Below are 11,283 nucleotides of genomic sequence, written 5' to 3' on the forward strand. Positions count from 1 at the left end.
TCACTAAGATGCAGATTTTACTAAAGGTTACCTCATTTGCAGACTTGCCTTTGCCAGCTCAGACCAGGCGAAGTGCAATGGAGTGGATAGGACTTCCTCAATTTTTTGTTGAAAAATTTTCTAAGTCCCAAAAAACGCTGGCGTCTTTTCCTTTTGTCTGAGTGATAGCCTGTAATAATTTTTTGGGGTAACTGGGTTCACCCATACATTTCCTAACATATGGCACATAAACTATACACTTGGCTCATGTGTAGGGCATTGTACATAATACATATATGTCCATTCAACTTTCACTTCCCGCGTATGCAAATTAGCCAACGCTAGCGAACTTCGCCAGCATTCAGCGCCATGGATGTGACTTTGCATTTCTAGGGCATTCGCGTTATCCTGGCGAATTTAGGCCTGTTGAAGTGTTGCGATGACTGCGAAGCCGTCGCTGGCAAATTTTCGCCGCTTAGGGAATTTGCCCCCCTGTATTACATCTCTGTCATTGATAGTGTAGGCTGGAGAGACTTACAAAATTTGAGTCATGTTCAGATGTACAAGCTAGAACTTAAAATATAATTCCACACCCCAAAAACTACTGTATAAACATACATGGTACAGTCCATTTACAATGACACTGTATACAGTGACATTGCTAGAATTCACACATCATGCCTTCTTGATAATAATTGCTCACTCCAAGTGGAATGTTTGTCATCAGCACTTGAGTGTCTCAACTTGAGTGCTGTATTTTATTGTAATCGACTGGTGGAAGTGGTTCATATTTAGTCTGACACCACTTTTATCCATCTAGCCCTTACCGTATTGCCAGAGGGAGAAAATCATGTGTCTGTGTGTTCAAAAATGCTGTCATTTAGAGTTATTTTTACTTTGATGTTACTATTGTTTTGTTGTTAAAATATGGCAGTTAGCTCCGCAGTTGGGGAAAGAGCTGTATTTAATCCTAACACAGTTTAAGAATTAAACTGTCATTTTTGAAAGGCAACAGATTATTATGCAGTGTCCATCAGGACATACAATCATGAACATTATACTGATAATTTTAACAGGTTACCAAAAAAAGTAAAATAAAACTTTTTTTTAATTTGGTATGTCAATAGTTAGAAAGTGACTCAAAAAGGAACCAATATAAACATATATTTATCGCCTAATTGCTAATCCATAATAAACCTTGGAGGTCAAGTGTAACTAAAATTCACTTTGCTGACAAACAATTAACTACATTTTGGAAGTAGAGGTAACAAGGCTATAATCTACATCAAAGCTAGTTTGCAGCCCCAATTCCACTGAGAAAATTCAGACGTAGTAGGCATTTAGTCTTAGCACCTCTGATCTGCCACTGTGATAATTAAAAAGACCTTTGAATTAAAGTATTTCCACTGGAAGGAAAGACAGGACTGTATTTTTGTTAAAGAATGCTTGACATAGTCACAGTGGCAAACTCTGAATCATTAAAGGAAGCTGAAATCTCTTGTTCTACAGAAGATAAAATTAGTCTGGAGATTAGAGGTATCATTAGATGTATGACAGTTCTCCAGAGGATAAAAAAATGTTGAGAAATATCAAGCTTTTGTTTAACAAGCTTTCTATAAAGGTATGTTCAAATTTGGAATTGAAGGTGAATTCCTCATTCAGGTACAGGTGTAGGATCTGTTATCCCAAATGCTTGGCACCTGGAGTATTCCTGGATAAGGGATCTTTCCTTAATTTGGATCTTTGTACCTTAAATCTGGTAAAAAAAAATTTTTAAACATTAAATAAACCCATTAGGATTGTTTTGCCACCAAAACGGATTCATGCAGTTTTGGATTAAGTACAAGGTATTGTTTCATTTTTACAGAGAAAAAGGAAATCACTTTTAAAAATGACTTAAAATGGAGTCTATGGGAGATGGCCTTCCCTTAATTCAGAGCTTTTTGGCTGACAGGTTTCCGAATAACAGATTCTATACCTGTATTGGTTGGTTGCTATATAAAGATAATAGGCATCAAATAATGCACTTGCATTTTAAAAAAAAATAAATGATATGCATTTTGGGCAAATTTTTCAAACCAAAACTGTACTACAGCAGTGAGGTATACTCAACAGCCCAACTACAGCCAACCTCTTCTGTCTTCACACTGTTTATGATTACTCACCGGGCAAAGCTAGAGGCCTATGACTGGAACTTGTACTTGTCATTTGCATAAGAAATGCTGTTTGTGTTGGGAAAAAATTTGATAAATGGTAACAGGAAAAAACAGACACATTTACAAGATTTGTTTTTTTATTGTCTCTTTTTTACACTTTTACCATCTTCACATTAAAACTATGCCCAGTTTAGTGTTCTACACTTGGGTGTTTACCCAGTTCTTTATAAAGTATCACTAGTTAAACCAGCCATTATTTTAACCATACATAAGCAAAATCCAGGTGAGTGGCATGATCAATAATAGTGATACAGTAATTCCCCAGTAATCACATGTAAGGCCATAGTGCTTGTAGTTTTAAAGCAATATAAAAAAATAACATTTTTGTTAAAACTTTTATAGAGCAATCTTCTAAGCTAAACATACTGTAAAATAATCAGTGTAATATATAATGGAAAGAAGATACAGTTATGTTGTCTACAGAACATTCTAAACTCCCAAAGTCAGTACATCACATTCATATTCTCTACTCAGTGTATATGGTTAAAAAAAAGTTTGTTCTTAAAGGGGAACTGCAGCTTCCAACCCAAAATTTGATAATGAGGCCCGCATAACACAGAAACTCCTAATATACCCATCACTGTTACCGATTTCTTCAAAAAGTATTAATAAATGCCATTTTCTATGCTGGAATCCAGCTTTTTAACAGTTCTTCTCTTTCTGCATCATTTGAAATCCTGGCAGGGAAGAAGAGACTAAAACACTGATGTTACAAATTGTAACAACTTCTCCACAGCTTACAGGCAGCATGCAGGAACTACATAACCCACAATGCATTGCACTGTGATGTTCCTTTCGTTATTGAAATCACGTGTGAAGGGAATTGTGGGGTTTGGAGGTCTAAGGACAGCTGGCCGTTGATACAAAGTAACAGTAGTCAGCCAGCCAGCTCAGCAAAGTAGTCATATAGATCAGCAGAAGAGCAGGGGCTAGGCTTAGAGAACTGTCAGAAACCATTAAAAATCATGAAAAGTCTGCATATTTTTTAACTGATGTATATTGCAAAGTTGCTTTTTTCAAATTATTTTTCATTTCTTTTTTTCAAATCTAACACATTTCTGGGAATAGAGCAGTTCTATTTCCAAGCCCAGCTTTTTTTAAGGAGCACTTTTGGAAGTTGAACTATTGAACACTTCCATTGGAAAAAGGTGGTAACAACCCAACTTCTGGTTCTATATTGTGAGTGGGGGTATGGTATCTGTAATAATTATTTTTAACCTCCTTTTTATAGAGATTATACTGTATCTATCTCTAAAATTGGCATTAGCATTTCTATCTTATTAATATGTAAAATGTATTTCTATGTGTGCATTTATTATTATCATATTATTATAAAATGACAACATATCCTACAGCGCTATCCAATAAATGGGTATATACAATGAACATACAGATTAAAAAAAAAACCCAACAACCCATAATTGCACTAAATATTAGCATCTGGTACAGTGATGGAATTCTAGGGAAAATACTGGATCGTGGGAGAAAATAATGGTGAATTTGCTTGAAATTGCACTTTGCTCTCTGCCTAGACAAGTTTTTAAATCATTGATGGATTAAAAATGACTCAACACTGTAAGGATGATCAACTTCAGTAAATACATAGCTGTCTTTAATGTGTTAATATATGTTGTGAAATAAAACTTAATAAGAGAACATTGCGTAGTGATTATTATTACATAGGTTGCTGAAGCAGACACATTTATTAGTTTCCCTCTTACAAGCAGAGGCATGCCAAACAGAGTACCTACAACTCCATTAAATAAGGAGGGTATTCTTTGCAATCCCTTGTAACTTGTACTTTAGTTACTAACCTTTACTTGGCAACAGACTGACTTGGGAGAACAGACCTGAAAACAACAACAGAAACCTGGATTGTGCCAGTAAGATGTGTGCTAGAAGTTACATTTGCAGTTTCTTTATACGCCAATGATGCTCTTTAAATTGTTTATCAAAACGGTACAGTGGCTTTGTTAAATAAATGGCAGTTAATATAAACCAACAATGCCAGACTTGGTAGGTAAACATTCACTTCCTCTCCAGTTTCAGATCTTAGTTCCTCACTGTCTGCAAGAGGAACTATACGAAGTGCAGTTAAAATACCAAGTTTATTAATATTAACCAACAATAGGGATCATTTACAATAGCAAACACAATCTACTTTAAAATGGACACAATGCTGAGCACACACCTGAATTAATACGTATAGGTATGTATATGTAATAAAGGAAATAGTGCTTTGCATGGGGTTAAATGTACAGTGGCCAAAACGAGTGAAAAAAATGTTTAAAGGAGAACTAAAGCTTAACCAAAGAAGTATGGCAGAAATGTTGCGCATTATGTTTTGGGCTTCTGTACCAGCCCAAGGCAACCACAGCCCTTTAGCAGTAAAGATCTGTGTCCCCAAAGATGCCCGAGTAGCTCCCCATCTTCTTTTCTGCTGATTCACTGCACATGCTCTGTGCTACTGTCACTTACTGAGCTTAGGAACTGACTCACAATATACTGTATATATAAAATATAAATGTCACACAAAACTGATTAGTAAATAATTCAGATTATGGGTACATGGCAGTAATCAGCCCTTTAGCATCAGCTTATATGAACTCATTTTCTGCTTGATGATTTGTGACAACCCCTAAGCTTGGCTTCTCAACAGCTGCTCAGAGCCCACTGAGCATGAGCATGTCACAGACATTCCTAACAAAATCCAAGATGGGAAACTTCTGTGACAACTTTGGAGGCCTGGATCAATACATTGTATACATACACTGATGAAGCAAATATTATCTAGACAGTTGGTTTACCACATCACTGTCACACCTTTCTTCATTGAAAATAATGAAAACATGCCATCTGCTATTTGGTCCTGGGGATTGCCCTTGGCTGGATCTGAGGAGAGGACCTTGTGCTCTGCAATTTCTGACCCTGCCTTGGGCTACAGATGCAGGGTGCGTGTTCCAGGTTTATTGTACTGAAACCCCTGCAGCTTAAGCTACAACATCTGATAATTAATTAATTATCCTATTATCCATGCAGCCCAAATTCTTGGGTGTGTTGTAACCTTTTATCATTATATATTTGGATTACGGGTATGTGCTCCATTATCTGGAAATCCCATAGACTCCATTTTCATTAAATAATTCATATTTTAAAAAATGATTTCTTTTTTCTCTGTATTAATCAAACAGTACCTTATACTTGAAACTATGGAAAGACCCCTTATACGAAAAACCAGAGCATTCTGGATAACAGGTCAAATACCTGTACTTTGTAATGATTCTCATCCTGTTCAGTCCCTAGCTTTTGTTTGTAGTCCTGGTTCCTACTCATAGGTCCGACTCTTGCTCCTTCTACTTGACTTTGGTTCCTTGTTTGTTTTATGTTTCCTCCTGGAATGAACTTGCTACCTAGTTCTGTTTTCTGCCTTTCCTGTACTTTGGATTTCTGTCTTTTTTTTACTTTTTTTACTCTTTAGTTTACCTCATGTCTGCGACATTTTATCTGATCCAGCCTCTCCTTACACGTATATATGTGACTTACTATACTGACCTTCTGGTTACTCTGATTTCCTTGAAAGCCCATGGATTTTTATTGCCACCTTGTTTGATATGTTATGATGCTCATCAGCTTTATATCCCACAAACATATTGCAGAGGTTCAGACAAAATTGATACCTGTATTCAGATCCAGATCACTCATCAGTTAGTGATGATTAGCATAAGTGCTAATAGCAAATCTTGGAATCAATATCTTATTAATAGTGATGGACGAATCTGTGCCGTTTAGATTCGACGAAAAATTACCAAATTTACAGCGAAATTCGAGAATCAGCCAAAAATTCACGAAACGCATTGAAGTCAAGGGGCGTCAACTAATTTTGATGCGTGTCAATTTTGACGCCAGCGTCAATTTTTATATGCTGCCTATGTGGTCCAAATGCATTAAAGTCAATGGGCGTCCAAATAATTTTGACGCGTGTGACAATTTTGACGGGCAACAATTTTTTTCACGTGCCAAATTTTTTGCTGGCGAATTGACATTGCAGTTTTGCAAATGTATTCATTTTCGGCAAAACGTGGAAATTCGCCACGAATCGGTGTCTGGCGAATTTATTTGTCCTTCACTACTTAGCAGTCATGTCACTGAGAATGGCCAGAGAGAAATGTCTGTGCAGCTGGTTAATAAATGAGCCCCCAATGGCATTAATACTGAGCAAGAACATATGGTGTTCAAAGGCTATAGCTGAAAGTAAAAAAACACCTTCCTAAATATCAGTGTTTTATTGTCTTCAAAGCTGAGGTGCTATCATTATCTAGGAATGTAAGGGCAGCGTGGCCTGTATTTATTCACTGTGTAAATGATAGTCTCTGCTTAATATCAATCTCATCTCAACATACAACCTATTGCTTGCATTAATGGAGATTAACAAATGGCACTGCCGAACTCCCTATTCCATTTATTCATGAAATAAAAACATCAAATCGTCAAGCAAAAGGTCCTTCCAGCACATTGAATGTTAAATACATTTCTTTCATTTGAAAGGGTCCAGCATGTATCGCTGTATTAAACTTTAAGACTCCTGTGATAGTCCTTTATTCCCTGCAGCTGTTCTCTTGCATTTTATGAGGGGATTTAGGAATAGTCTGGCTCTGGCAGTTGGTCTAGACAGTGTTGATTTTGTTCTGAAGAAATATGAAAGCTCATCTTTCAGCCTATCCCTTCTGCTTGTGAAAGCTACCAGCTAGGTTCATTTTGGGGCAAATGTTTTCAAGTCAGGCATCATTTTGTGGGACTTGAGAATTTAGATCAGTTGATGCATTTAATTCCCTTTGATGTGGTTTAATAGTGAAACGTTTTTTGTTGTCATGCTTTATTTTATGTTTGTTAGCTTGAATACTGGCAGCAAATCAAGTTTTTGAAATGATCAAATCCTGACTTAGAGCTAATCGGCAATATATCAGTTCATGGTTTCCATCTGGAATCTGTAAGGCCTGTTTAAAGAAACATCCCCTATTATTTAGACTGGAGAGGAAAGCAGGAAACAAAAAAAGCGAGAAGCTGACAACAGATTTAACATTAGGCTGTCCCTTTGTAAATTGTAGAAACCGTGGAATAGCATTGCAGGAGGGATCATTGAAGCAAACAGGCTTTTCAATTGTTCTAAATTGTAGCCATATTCACTTACTTGATAAACATGATAACCTGACCAAAAAGCATGTCACCCAGTGTAAACAGCCAGATGCATTATTGCAAAGAAAATACATTATTATTAGAATATTAGTATTTTGCATTTATCAACCACAAGGATGACAGTATTTAGACCTCAGACTTAGGTGGATTGCAGCTTAATGGGTACAATATGTTCAGTGCGGTAAATACGTGAAGAACTAAATCTAATGGGGCCCATGAGATAACGGAGAATGATTCAACAGAAGCTAAGTCCCCCAAGTAACTGTACTGCCAGTTGGGCTCTAAGAGCAGTTGCGGTTATTCTGCAATGGTTATAATCTGATGCCTAATTGTTTTCACTGTTTTTCTGCTTGTTCTAGCCCTCTCCCTATCACTGCTCATCAACTATCCATGCTCTCTGTTTTCCTTCACCATCCCTCTCTCTTTTATACCACCTGTCTCTTGTTTCTTTTTTATGTTTTGCTCTGCTTTCTATCCCTGTCTATGAGAATTGTTAGGGAGGCTGGCACATCATGGTAGGCCAGGATAAAATATGCAGACCAAGGGTCTTTGTTCTTAAATGCTTTAGGGATGCTTAAAATGTGTAAGTAAGGTTTTGCTTACATGCCAGTGACTGACATAATATATACTGTACCTTCATGATGGATGTGTGGACAGGCAGCTTTATGCCACTAATGGAATGCATTGAACCCTTTTTTTCTTTTCACAATTTTGTGAGGTCATTGGGGCGTTTATAATTTTAAGGAATAACGGCCACCCCCACCCACCCAAATAGCATTACAGGAGTCCCATTCTGTTGTTGTCCAAGAGTTTAAATGGCACAATGTTCCTCTTGAGAATTAGAGGCCCCTACTGACACCTGCCTTTATGTATTTATTATTACTTCCCTACACTACTAGGGGGAGTAAAAGAATCAAATTCATTTCACCCCCCCCTGTATAAGGCTGGAATGTGTTGTTCTATCTGACTACAGAGAATGCATTTTAATTAACTACATATGCACCAAACAAGGGGCCATAATGGGGATCATTGGGCATAAAGCCTTCACTAAGCTTTTTTAGGGGACTGGTAAATTAGTAAATTAGTCTGGGTCCTAAAATACAGTTCGGAGGGGGACCTGTTTCCTTATGCTGCTTAAAGCTATGCCCCCTGTGGTTCAACCAGTGCCCAGTAGATGACACTCTGCTAAAGTATAAAGTCCTGGGCGGCCATGTGCTCAGGGTCCATGTTATGTAAGCCCTGGCCTGAGCAGGCAGGCAGGGCTAAAGTGGAGCCTAGACAGGTCATGTCTAGTAAGGATAGGCTACTCACCTTAAAGGAGAACTAAACCTCCTGCAATGTTAAATCCCCACTGGCCCCCCTCTGTTGGCCCCGCTCCCTGCCTCCCCCTTCACAGTCTTACCCTAGAATTCTGTCCCCTCTTGAAATAGTGACCACACATGCAGAGTGAGCACATGGGCACCATCCTCTTCGATAATCTTTGTGTCTTCTTCCTCTCCTTTCTCCTCTGGTTCCACTTAGGGAAAAGTTTTTTTTAAAAAGACAGTACTTCGACTATCGAATGGTCGAATAGTCGAACGATTTTTACTTCGAATCCTTCGATTCGAAGTCGTAGTCGAAGGTTGAAGTAGCCCATTCGATGGTCGAAGTAGCCCAAAAAAACTTTGAAATTCGAAGTTTTTTACCTTCGAATCCTTCACTCGAAGTTAGTGAATCGGCCCCTAAAAGTTAATGGAAAGGTGAACCATCCCTTTAATTATGACCTAGTGAAATAAAAACATGGTGCGCAAGGGTTTGATATCTGTCAAGGCACTCAAAATGGATCTGAAGAGAACCGCTGGAATGTTTGAGATGTTTCCCTCAGCAATGCAGTAAAGCTTACAGGCATTTGTGGAATGTTTATATTGCTGAAAGTGTTTAAAATAAGACAGTGTCTAGATGATAGCCATTCCACAAGTGCATAGAGAACCAAACGTTAACCTGCAACACATGCTGCTAAACTCCAAAACATGCCTTGCATGCATAACCTGTAATACTACTTAAGATCACTCTATATAGGAAGGATATTAAATATACATGATGCAATGCATGGAAATAAAATACAATATTCAGTACTGCCGATGTTGTTGAAGCATCCACTTTGGTTTTCTATAAACAAATAAGTCAGGATGCAGAAGTCATTCCCTTTTAAAGAAAGGCCTTAGATAAATCACAGGCTTAACCCTTTACTTCTCTGCGACAGTATCTCGTTTTCATATCCACAATAGGGGGCAGATTCATCAAGGGTCGAATTGAAAATTCAAATTTTCTAGTTTTTTTTATGGGCAAACCTGTCAAATTTGACTAGGGAGTTACTCAAATTCGATTCAAGTTTTTTTTTTAAAAAACTTCAAATTTGATTTTTGAGATTATCTTACTCTTGCCCTTTAGGAACTCGAATTCCACCATTCGCCACCTAAAACCTGCCGAATTGCTGTTTAAGTCAATGGGAGATGTCCAGGGATCAATTTGGATTTTTTTAAATTGGAATCAAATTCTATTTGAATTCAATTCGAGTTGTCAGGTCGATTCTATTCACCCGACTTTTAAAAATTAAATTTTTTTGATAAATTTTGATTTTTGGATCTTGAGTTCATGAGAGTTTATGGGAGTTTTAAAAAAACTCACATGATTTGGAAATTCGACCCTTGATAAATTAGGGGCAGATTTATCAAGGGTCGAAGTGAATTCGAGGAAATTTTCAAAGTAAAAAAATTTGAAATTCAAAGTAATTTTTTGGATTCTTCGACCATCGAATAGGATACTACAACTTCAAATTTACTTCGACTTCGATAATCGAAGTTCTGTCTCTTTAAAAAAACTTTGACATCAATACTTCGCCAATTTAAAGCTGCCGAATTGCTGTTTAGCCTATGGGGGACCTCCTGTGTGTTTTGCTAAGTTTTGCTAAGTCAAAGGATTTTTTGCGAAAATCGTACGATCATACGATCGTTTGAATCTTTCGATTCGAAGTACGATCGTACTACAATCGGAATACGATTGTACTATGTATACAATCCTCCTTCTTTGAATTCGAATGTCGGAGGATTCTATTCGATGGTCGAATTTTGAAGTTTTTTCTACTTTGGAATTCGACCCTTGATAAATCTGCCCCTAAATGTCTGATTATGCACCGCATATACAGATTGATACAGTATTACAAAAACGTACTTGCACGACTATAAGTAACCACTAAACCAGCTCTTGTTATCGGGTATTTAATATAATCCCACAATCACAAGATGTAAATAGAACTGAACATTTGGACAGCTCTGAAAAGAATTAAACCTTTTTACATTTCTTTACACAGTTTAATGATTAACACGTGTATTTACAACTTTTTTTTTAATTACAAGCTTTCTTTATTGTATTACATTTATTATATCAGCTACTGGCACAGTGTTTAAACCAAAGTACCAATTACACCTAAATCATTTATGTTCATATTTATTCAAGTACCATAGCAGGATTGCTGCTCCCTATGATGTTTCAAAATTAAAATTAAAGTTAATTCTAATCCTCTAGTAAAACCAAGAACATTATATTATGTTAAAATGAACATTAAAATATGTATAGGGGCACATTAAGCCTATTTATAACCTGGTTAATGATTTTCTGGGCTTAGATGACAGAACAAGGAATTCAAAATGTATAGCAATGACAAAAACTATTTCAGCTTGCAAAATAATGTGATCGTGAACCCATTTGGGCATGTTTATCGGTCACATTCTATAGGGGTCATTTGCTATAAGAAAGGCAGTGTGCATTGAGCAATAAACTCATGCAATGCTCCCTTTTTTGTACTTTGCACGCTGCTTTCCATGTATAATAATTGCTGAAGATAGTGTTGTATTCA

The sequence above is a fragment of the Xenopus laevis genome, chromosome 6L (assembly GCF_017654675.1).
Source record: "Xenopus laevis strain J_2021 chromosome 6L, Xenopus_laevis_v10.1, whole genome shotgun sequence".
Lineage (NCBI taxonomy): Eukaryota > Metazoa > Chordata > Amphibia > Anura > Pipidae > Xenopus > Xenopus laevis.